The sequence below is a fragment of the Cydia pomonella genome, chromosome 2 (assembly GCF_033807575.1).
Source record: "Cydia pomonella isolate Wapato2018A chromosome 2, ilCydPomo1, whole genome shotgun sequence".
NCBI lineage: Eukaryota > Metazoa > Arthropoda > Insecta > Lepidoptera > Tortricidae > Cydia > Cydia pomonella.
Genome location: NC_084704.1, coordinates 22,191,855 through 22,203,924, shown reverse-complemented (window position 1 = coordinate 22,203,924; position 12,070 = coordinate 22,191,855). Strand labels below are relative to the sequence as shown.

The following is a 12,070-nucleotide window of genomic DNA, read 5'->3' as shown; positions in this document are numbered from 1 at the left end:
CAACCTGTAACTTCTAAAATAAGAGAATGATAAAACTAAAAAAAATATATGATGTACATTACTATGCAAACTTCCACTGAAAATTGCTTTGAACGAGATCTAGTAAGTAGTTTTTTTTATACGTCATAAAATTTAAAAAGTTTTTTTTTTCATCAAACCCACACGTGTGGGGATAGATACCCCACACGTGTGGGTTTGATGAAAGAAAAATTGAGTTTCAGTTCTAAGTATCCCCATACTTAGAACTGAACCCCCAAATTTTTTTTTTCTATTTTTGTGTGAAAATCTTAATGCGGTCCATAGAATACATCTACTTACCAAGTTTGAGCAGTATAGTTCTTATAGTTTCAGAAAAAAGTGGCTGTGACATAATCGGACAGACGGACGGACATGACGAATCTATAAGGGTTCCGTTTGTTGCCATTTGGCTACGGAACCCTAAAAATGAGTGATGGATTGAACGTTAAGGTGACAATCCATTTCTGACAGCTGCACTACTGCTCCGACATTACTGCAGCGGCATGAACGCGTTGGTGGATAGGTCTTCAAAAATGATATTGAGGTTTCTAATATTATTTTTTTCTAAACTGAACAGTTTGCGCGAGAGACACTTCCAAAGTGGTAAAATGTGTGCCCCCCCCCCCCTGTAACTTCTAAAATAACAGAATGATAAAACTAAAAAAAATATAAGATATAAATTATCATGCAAACTTCCACCGAAAAGTGGTTTGAACGAGATCTAGTAAGTAGTTTTTTTTAATACGTCATAAATGGTACGGAACCCTTCATGGACGAGACCGACTCGCACTTGGCCGCTTTTATTATTTTATTATAAGCGATGCATTAAAACGCGTACTTATTATTAATAGTATTGCTGTGCAGCATTAGTCCTGTAATATTACTGCCGACTACATTGCTTCAGGAAATGTTAAAATCAATGTGGTTAGATCTTTATCTTTGAAATTTGCAGCGATGCAGTCGGCAGCAATGCTGCAGCAGTGATACTAGTGCAGTCTGAATCCGAATGTTACCTTTAGGCGACATGATCCCATAATCCCATATCTATGCAATGGTAACCACATCATCTTCTGTCAGTTTCCTCAAAGACAATTCGGATCTCAGTTTATTATACTGAAGTCAAAAAATCATCGTGCGAAAATGATCATTATAAGGGGATCACAATAAACAAATTCGGGGAGAGGAGACAAAAAAATTGCTAAAAGAAAATAAGGTACAAACAAGTGACAGTATCAAATATATTGTCACCAATAAATGTCAATCTGTAGATAGGCAGACGTTTCCACCCTTTCATTATGTACGTCAGAATAAGTATACATAAAAGCTACGTACAACCATCGTAGCTAGAACTCTAAAATGGAAACTACTGTATTCGTTTTTCGATCGAAGGTATTTTGGTTAAAGGAGCAAAAATAGAAATGTAACCTAGTTTTATTGCACGCTAAGTTTACCAACGGGGAACTAGGGTTATCGAATATTTAATTCGATACTGGGACTGTATATTGGAATATTAGAACTAATAAGTAACAAAAACACTCTTCAGTCTTATAGTTACCTACGTTTCCTCGAAGCTTGAACGCGAATTTTCAGACGCACGTAATACTGGTTTGCATTATATAGATCGTGTCATTCGAGTCGACTCGTGCCTTGACTCGTATTGTCATGTTATTAAAGGTTAGATATGCCAAATCTGCGCGTCATCGTGGATGACATGAACTATATTTGTTAATGTAATTCAATATTCTTAATGTGTCGTGCTCCTACAGTATCTGGCTTTTATATACTAGATACATATGTGCGCATAACCCAATAAGGTTCAAATGTTAAATGAGTACCTATTAATGTTTCTATAGAGAGCAACGACGTGTCAACCGTTTCTTTTACAATTGAATCCAATACGAGTGACCCATGATAACTTTACATTACACAATTATACATTCATATGATACAAATAATTTTGGACATTAATTAATTTAACTCAAAGCTCAGTCATATTTAATGTATTTTGAGCATAATAATTCAAAGGCCCTTTGTCGGAGCCGCCATTTTGACATTTTACTTGGCAGGGAGCAATCAGTCAAGCGGTTTTTGCTTTTCCATGATCTTTGAAAATGTCAAGGCATAATTACGATTTCTATTCAAAAAATTCTGAACAATACGTGAATTTAATGGAAATGGTTGATATCAAGAATTATTTTTAACTTTTTCCGTCCGTTTTTAAATGTCCGTAAGGAGAGAGTAGTAATAATAGCGGATAATAACAAAATTAGATAAAAATTTGTAATTAAGTCTATCGCAAATTCTATTCGCGACGTAAAATTTTTAGCAACCATTAATATATAGATAGGTACCTTCTGAACAAATTTACTGTAATTCTTTAAACACTTTAATTTGATCTAAGAAGCGAAGGTGGATTATCATTTATAAATTAACTTATTATAATCACATTAACTGAACTACACAATATAATTGGTACGGTTTGGTATATAAAACACAACGAACTTAACAAAACTCCATTGTAATTTGTTAAACTGGATCGCTCTAACTTTTCTTGTAAAAAGCACAATGCTCGGATACGGATTCAAAATACAAGGAAAATGGACATGCAACAAGTGCTGACAAAGACAGCGTTCGCCTTCATTACACCAACTCAGTTTATTAATGTCTATTCTGTTCTATCTTCGCGTGTTTTTGACATCATCTTCTTCGCGTTGTCCCGGCATTTTTGCCGCGGCTCATAAGACCCTGGGGTCCGCTTGGCAACTAATCCCTAGTGTTGGCGTAGGCATTGATTTTTACGAAAGCGACTGTCATCTGACCTTACAACCCAGAGGGTAAATTAGGCCTTATTGGGATTAGTCCGGTTTCCTCGCGATGTTTTCCATCATCGAAAAGCAACTAGCAAATATCAAATGATATATCGTATAAGTTCCGAAAAACTCATTGGTACGAGACGAGCAGGGGTTTAAATCCGCAACCTCCAGATCGCAAGTCGCACGCTCTTACCGCTAGGCCACCAGCGATTTTTTAGTTAGTTAAACTTTTTTATTTAAAAAAATTAAGCATTTCATGTTTATGCATGTATATGTGATATAAGATAAGTACAATTTAATTATTAATAAATAATAATTCGAACGTGAACTGACATCGAACTGATATATATAATAGTATTTTATGCAACAGTTGTATAAGAAGGGTCAAAAAAGGCGAGTGGCGTGAGTTACAATGTGAGCCGGAGCCGAAGGCGTAGGCGAACATTGTAAAGGAATACGCCACGAGAATTTTTTGACCTACTTATACAACGTTGCATACAATATTTTTCCTACGAGTCAACAAAAATAAATCTTAATTTAGGTAAACAAATTACAGCAAAAGTATATAGCCAAGACGCGCGAGCATACCTTGTTACACGCCCAGCCCGCCCCGGGCCGCGGCCGGCCGGTCGGCGACACCTCCTCGTAACTCATGAGGCACTGGTACTTGCTACTTGCTAAATTAATTTTTTGGACAGTTTTTTCTCAATTTTGGCCACCGTAGCCTACGGAGACTAATAAGCAACGCTAAGCGGTCTTCGTAGTCTATGGGTGTTGCTATATTACGGGTGTCACATGCGTGTTTCTGACTTATGAAGTAATTATTTTTACTATGCAACCAAATGAATATTTTGTAAGTTGGCATCAATGCACTTAGTTTAAAACCGTATTCGTTTTGGTTTTGTTAGGTTGGTAGCCATTAATCGCAGTAACGTTATAGCGTATAAAAGCACAAGAGCTTTTATGAGGAATAGACAATATAGACTTTTCTTGAAATCTTTTATGGATGTTCTTATATTCGTGTTAATGAATGCATAAATGACAGATAACAGTAGAGGAGTAGGAAAATTAATTAATGATATTGGAATCTTATCAGTTAGCTGTCATCCGCGCGGGAGTCTCGCTCGCACTAATACTTGTACGGACAAGTCCGAGCGAACTAAAGGGCGAATGCCAATATAATTTTAATATCGGTTTGATGCCAGTGTACGTTTGAATTCGCCTGGTACACTTTGTGATTATACCAAGAATGTGATAGCAATTTAAGAAATATTTTCTTTATATAAAGTATATAAACCCATTCAACGTTTAATCACGGCACCTTGTCGCTTTGCCTCTACGAAGCATTTTTGCTATCACCCCGGTTTCCCACCCAATGTTAGCGGCTGCGACGTAGCGCTACGACCGTAGCTCAGCGCTGAATGTGTTAATTTAGCACACGCTTCTATAGCTGAGTTTACCTTCTGTCACTGACCTTGCACGTCTATCAATCTCAATATCAAAAATGTTTCTAATAAGCTCAAAATTGGTATGTTTTTCCGTCAAGGAGGTTTTTTTAATGTTTTTAGCCACATTTCAACGGAATTTATCACTGAAATTATCGAAAAACTAAGACAAATTTATTGACTTAGATAAGTACCTACGTAATAATCATCAAAATCGACCTTCTTGTTTAGTCTCTAGACTAGAACATAGGAGCAAACATTAAATAGATATACACCCCTGATAAACAACTCTCCTCTGCGTCGCGCTGCCAGGTAATATTTATTGCTTCGATTGTGAAAGTGGATCATTTTGTAAGCGACAGGTACCTATACCTCACAGACTTGTAGTAATAAATCGAACTTACAGACGCCAAAGGCGGCTTACTCTTCTTTAACCTATAAACATATAAAGAGAGTACACTAGGAGAACGAGATGTGCATCTTTATTCTGGTTGCAGTAGTAATGGAAGAGGCCATCTTCTCGTCCTGCCACTGTTTGCATGAGACTGTTGGAGCTACCGGCGATACGTCACAGTAGGGACACGACACGCTTTCGCTTACTATGATACTATATTGTGATATTACATGCGACACCATATTCTTCTTAAAGTAGAAAAGGTGTCCCAATGTAATAACTTATAAATCGTAGGAACTCACTGAATTTTGCCCACCTGTCTCAAAATAAATATAGATGGGATCACATTTTTCCTTTTTTGGACAATACTTCTTACGTACCCAATGTAGATTTGAATAATTTGACGTCAGTTCCTACAACTATAACTCCTTTATCCTACAGGAGTATACTAAAATAAAAGTCACACATTCTCATGTTTCGTTTTGTCCTTTTAAAACAGCCTCCATTACGCCCGGTATCAACATTCAAACATTTTCCATTGCAACTAGTTAGAAAGCCGCGTACCTTATGAAACCTATGAAATGTTCGTTCGGGTAAATAATTCGTCGCGGCAGTTCACGCTGCCAGCTCAACCGAATATGCGAGCAATATGTAGTGCTGTATGGGTTCTATCACAGCTACCTATAACTTTAAAATTACGTAGCGCCGATCGAAGAAGCCACACGCAGAACTACTTACTACTAATTAGTTAGGTACATGCCTATTTGTCCAGTGTAGCAAACATTCCAGTGACAACAAAAGAAATAAAAAATTTACATGTTTTCGTGACATTTTCTATCTAGACAACTTTAATTTGCATATAACTGGTGAAAAATTTAAAAATACTGAAGATGTCGCTTTGATAAAATACAGTACTGCGTGTTTGCAGGGATATTGTGTCAAATTTATTCGTCATTCCGACTAAAAATGTTAAGTTTCTCATTTCATTTTAATTGTTCAACACTAGTGGGAAAAAAGTAATTAAATACACGAAGTTACCCTCCACGCTTGCATATATTTAGCTGCTTCAGTTATTGAGGAGGTACTCAAAAGTTAGCTTTTCACATGAATACAACTTTACAACTAGCTCATAACTCGCTCAAATCAAAATCAACGATGTGGCTCAACTTCAGAGAGGATTTCTGGTCAACAACAATTTTCCGACAATTTGATTTAACTGAAGTTGGGCTGGTGATAAGGTGAAGATTCATTCGCTATGTTGTTTATGGTGAGCGGACTCTGAAAACTGGATTATGAAACCAAAGTTAAACGGAAAGTGCATCGTCAAATTTTTTTGAAAATTAAGTACTAATATAAAATGCTTCTCTCTCACTCCAATTATTTATATATCACCAGATTAGAGGTGGGATCTTTGTCGGTAATATATCTAAGGCTACTATTTTACCAGTAAATGTTACCAATAATATTACCGCTCAGCTTACCGCTTAAAATATTACTAGAGGTGTAGTTTGCCACCATTTAACAACTCAAGAAAATATAGATAACCTCAGTAACTAAAGAAACAAATTACCATTCCTACCAATAATATTCCGTTGTACGTCATAGTATGTCGATTTTTTTTCCTTTTTTACTGCCCTTTTGTACTGTAATTTTTATTGTCATATCAGTGACACTCGCAAAACTAAGACATGAATCGATTGACTTAGGTACCTATACGTACGTAGGTATTATCAAAATAGAACCACGCGTTTGGTCTCTAGAGTCGTAATCTATGAACAAAGATTATATAGATACGAGTACACCTTATAAACATATTACCCTCCTTGCGTCGCGATGTCAGGTAATAATGCTTCGTTTGTGAAAATGAATCAGTTTATAAGCGATTTACTTATCGACTCGTAATAAATAATCGTACAATAAAGTACAAATGGCAAACGCGGACATATGGTTTAGGTACAATATGTCACGGAAAAAACTCGTTTCAGTGAAAACGCGTTTTCCATTGTAAAAACTACTTTTGTATTTTTTAATGTTAACTTACAAAAACATGACACAAAAATTTTTTTTGTCTAAATTAACATAAAAAAAATACAAAAAGTCGGTTCTGTCTCGTGTAAAATGTGTAATTGTGTATGGTCACGGCTAACGGCCCGATGCGAAGAGTGAGATACGATATCGATAAGTCCTGCTTTAGATAAGTTCTCATTTAGATATCGTTTGTGTCGTATAATTAACAGAAACAGCTCGATTCGGGCAACCAATGTAACTTTGGCATTATCTTATTGAGATCACAGCGGAATCAAAATAAACGTCAATTTTGACATATCGTTTAGTTATCGATCGTTAAAGATCTTTCCAAGATCTTAAACGTGTCTTAATCATTCTTCGAATCGAGCTGTAGGTCGTTCTTTACTCTGACAGAATACCGTAAAAACTACTTTTAACTAGTGAAAGCGCTTTCCCCATTTAAATTAAAACCAAGGCACTGTGCGACAACTAGTTTTGACTAAAAATGCCATTATAAACAAGTTTTCTCCGAAGAATTTCAGAAAACTTGTTTTAAATAGTGAAAACGCCTTTTCACCAAGGTGATACGGAACTATTATTAATTAGGAAAAACTCGGTTTCGTTTTTCTTGTAGCATAGATACGTTATAAAAAAATCACAGGTCATTTCTGCTGCGGAAATGAGCCTCTGTAAACATGGGATGGGTATATTTTCTTCTACATAATATGTTACAGATTAATTTTGAAATTGGACAAACTTCTTGATAGTATTGTCACCACAACTACCACAGATTAATTCACAAGAGCTAGCACGAATGGAACGAATGAGTGAATGAAAATGTATGACATTAACCAATAAAATGGCGTCTTTGACTGTATATATATACCGATACATGTGTTACTCATCAATGAAAGTTTCGTTCATTCCATTGATGATAAAATGATAAAATGCCAACAAATATTTAGTAAAATTTCAGGTTTCTGAGTTTACTCCCACACATATGCGCGATTCATTTCGTCGCCCCAGATAGGAAAGTAATTGGTCGGGCGATCGCAACGGATATTGTTTTCACCCACGCGACTTCAAAACCCGAACATCATGACTGAAACATGTCGCTTAAACGTCAGCATTCTGTCTCTTTCACTCTATTGTAGCGAACATTTTGAGAGAAGGGGAAACAGTATTGTGATTCCATTCGATAAAATTTATATATAAAATTTATATTTAATATGTACCTATTGCTCTTTTTGTGATCTGGGAGTGACAAATAGTGTGAGAGAGGTTTTACAACACTATATAGGTTTATTCTCAGGTTTGAATAACATTCAGATTGAATTGATTATCAATTTATCACATTATCAGTATCCCCAAATTTAGGTTAAAAATGTAGCCCATGAAAACATATAATAATAAATACCCTACATAAGACGAAAGTGAACGAACTTGCGAAGTCGCCTTTTCATACAAACGTATATGGAATTTGTTTTTTGCTCCTAATTCTTATAAAAATCTAAAAAAGTCAAACGAAGGGGCATAACTTTGGTTGATATATATCAAATTGTGTAAAAATATTTTTCATAATATTAATATCCACAGAGGAAAATGAGTACTACGTTTGTATGGAGAAGCGGTCATCCATACACTTTCCTTTGAAATACTGAGTAAATTTGAGTCAGACATTTTTATAAAGTTAAACTTGATTTAGCATTAAATTGTTGATTCTCCTTGAATAACACGCTACGTGCCATTGAAATCGAATTCAATAACCACTGTTTTTTCTTCAGATCACGCGGTTATCTGCTTCTTTATCTGATTAGGTATAAAAGCGAAGTATTAGAAGCTCACCAAGCACACAAACAAAACTTGAAAATAACTCAATATAAACGGTCACGGTTTAATGTTGTGTGAGGAAAAATAAGTTATATCACAGGGCCCTACTCCGCCTAGCCTGCGGCTGTTTTCTTTTCTGGACGAAAAATGCCCTATTATTACACTTTAATTCTACGGACAGGGTTGTACAAACTTGTTTACAAATCATATCCACGTCTAATAATACTTTTATTTATTTATAGTATTTCGTAAGTAATATGCTTACTCGTATTATCTATTTACCTATATGTACTTTATTTTACAAAAACAATAATAATGTACAAATGGCGGACTAACAGTCAAACAGAATTGTCTTATATTTTATATTTGTGTCATTTTTAGGGCGAAAATCGTTTTTTTTACACAAGTAGTTTCTAAAGTTTTAAGAACTAGTAATGGTAGTTACATAATAAAAGCTATCTATTGGTGAAATATTGGATCTATGTGTAATAGTTTTTTTTTATCTTGAAAGTTGTATGCGTCAAAAAGTGACAATAGACAAAACGATGGTATTTTTTTGTGCTTACTGTGCATATGTTCAGGTTTCTAAGTTAAGCAAAATTATATCCTAAGCCTTAACAATTGGAATATCACGGTAGCATACGTATAAAATTGCTGATTACATCTTTTCAGTAATAGGAAAAATATCAGCGAAAATATTATCTTTACAGGTTGCACTTACAAGTGCAGTTTTTTTTTTTTTTAGAAAAAATATTACAATATTAGTCTAAAATCACCACATTATAAGTAATTTCTTACTAGAACGCGATATTTTAAGTAGCACAGATTCCATTACACTTTCAAATATCAAAATTACTTAATGGCGGCCTATACACAGATAAAACAACAAGTTGCTCCAATTTTTCTGCACTTAGTTCCATAGTCCGTTCATCAGACATGCAATATCCTTAGGTTCCTTAAATTTAACTGACTATTTAATATAATTAACGACCCACCAAAAATTGATCCAAGTCTGGTAAGATACAAGTACGAAAAGTAGGAAATGCACAACAAGTGGCGAATACAACGTGTAATGTACAAAGTTTTACAGAACATATGATCCTTCAAATTTTCGACATAGGCACATATAGGGGCTAATTATTGCACTAGAGCGGTAAAGTAGCACCATGTGGCTAAAGAAGCGCTATCTCGTTTTCACGCAAAATAAGCACAATGGTTGTCGAATTGTGGAAAATTCCCAGCAAAACTAACTAATTAACTAGCACCATATGTACTGTAAAGGATATTTAAAATTTTGTACTAAAATGTAACTTATACATATAACTAATTTTAAAATATTAAATTCTGTAAGTATTCGTAGTTCTTAAGCAGGGCTAAGCGAACCAGCGACCATTTTAGTGGAGCCAGCTCCCGAAAGGAGCATCTTCTAAAGTTTAGAATCTAAACTAAGGGTCCGTGTGGAGCTGAAGCCAGCCGCGTATTTGAAGAAACCCTGCCCTCCGCTATTGCTCCTCTTGGCTAACTTATTAATTAGCGCTTTCACCCAAAAATTAACGCACATTCGCAGCGCGTGCCTATTACGGTTCCAGTCATCCCTGACGGACGTCGCAACGCTTGACCTTTGCCAGACTACACAACACCACCTGAAAATGGACTTTGGTACGCCATCCTATCTCCACGCTACTTGTATTCAACTGCGTGCCTCGCGCACGCCCTCCTCTTCGTCTCCGAATAAAGAATGATTCAAGCTAAACCTACCCCTGACTTTCTTATTTTTCGTTATAATTTATAATCTCCTCACCTTCCATCTTCTTTTCATACCCTTATCAGTTCCGTATAGCTGCTCTTCCAAATAGCTGCTTTTGGAAGAGAACGTAACGTGGCAACCTATTTAAGAGGACAATGGTACCTGCAATCGTACCATTTAACTTTGGACATGTTTACAGGAAAGACATGATCTCATAAATGGTGTGTATGTTCAGAGTATGATCAAGACCAAACTAAGTTCGGTAAGAGTGCAATGTTATACGGTGCAATCAAGGCTGGTCTGAAGATGGTGGCTACAGGAACTAGTAACAAAACAAGGCAACGCAACTCCAATGTTCTGTTTTGGTTTGGAAATTTATTTAAATGTGCATTTACAAAAAATCGAAGAGCTATCGAATGCACCGTGTTTATTGTAAGCACAATGTTGTCCCGGTGTTAGTAGGTGGAAACCGGTAGGGGTCGGGCGGGCGACGGGGCAGTCTGCCGCCCGACGCCGGTCGGCGCACACCGCACGCTGCCCGTGCCGCCTGCGCCCGAAACTTCGTGAAGTGACACCGGCATGTATCGGATTACTCAAGTGTGCTAGCTATAAAATTATCAAGGTAATTTTTTTAAAGTTGTATGTGTCATGATTTTTTTTCTGACAAAAACATGGCAATTATACGTCACAAAAATATTTCTCATGCCCTGAAACTGGGTCATTGTTGTTCTAAAAAGTGTGCAGAAAGTGATCTGTTTCTGCGCTAGAGCATGTTATTTTCCAAGTAGGTACGTTTTTTATTGTTTTTTACGATAAACAATTACAATGCTGTTTTAAATGGATTTATTATACAATTTCCATTCTGATATTTAAGGGTCCCCAGCAAGCTCAGTTCTCCATACAAACGTAGTTACGCTCTCATTTTAAAACGACTAGCAAAATTGCTCTGAAACTTTGTATGTACTTATTACAATAGGATAAGATATATCTAGTCCTATAATCAGTTTATAGCTTCAAATATCATAATTAAAAATACAGCAAATTTAAGTTTTTCGTACAAAACTTGTTTTTGCTCTATTTCGTTTGTTTTATAAACTGGAGCTATATAAACTAATTACATGGCTAGATATACCTCATGTCATTGTATGTGCAAAGGTTCATTACAATCCAACACGTAGTTTTAAAAGGAGAAAGAAACTCCGTTTGTATGGGAAGGTGAAATTCGGCCGAGCTTGCCGGGGATTCGTTTACTCCCCATTGCATAAATAAAGATACATTTACTTAAATTGTTAGTTAAAAGGTACTTAGTCATGTATTTTTAAATATACATGTATTTTACTTTCCTAGTATTCGAAATGAAAAGTAGTGTTTGACTCGGCTGAAAGACACCATTTCATCCCTTGGTTAACAATCTACTATAGGTCGTGTGTGATACACGTTAATTACTATTTTAATTTGGCAACTAAAGCGAGGCAAGCTATTAAATATCTAGAATTACGAGTATGTTCCTGACGAATGATTATACTGCTTAGATACCTATTTAATATTTTTATATTTATTTAATGTAGGTACCTTTCGTAATTACATTACCTGCCTTTTGAATTAATAAAGATCTTATGTAGATGTAGGTCAGTAGAGGTCATTGTTCGAAGTGGAAACGGACATTTAGGTAGGTATGTAATTATGTACTAACTACTCATAGGTATAGTTATTAACTAAATTTAGTGTTCACTGTTTATTTGCAGAATGTTTTTTACATAAAAAGCCTTCATAACGTATTTCAGCGTATATTTTTTACAATTGTGAAGTCGTTAAA

At 35.6% G+C, this 12,070-nt stretch overlaps 1 long non-coding RNA gene across 1 annotated transcript in view; it reads left to right on the top strand.

The window, feature by feature from the left end:
• Nucleotides 1-10,361: 10,361 nt before the first annotated feature.
• LOC133534647 (uncharacterized) overlaps nt 10,362-12,070 on the top strand; it is a 40,300-nt gene continuing 38,591 nt past the window's right edge. The window contains exon 1 of the long non-coding RNA XR_009802070.1: nt 10,362-10,876. This is a non-coding gene — a long non-coding RNA (uncharacterized LOC133534647). The remainder of the gene's footprint in view (nt 10,877-12,070) is intronic.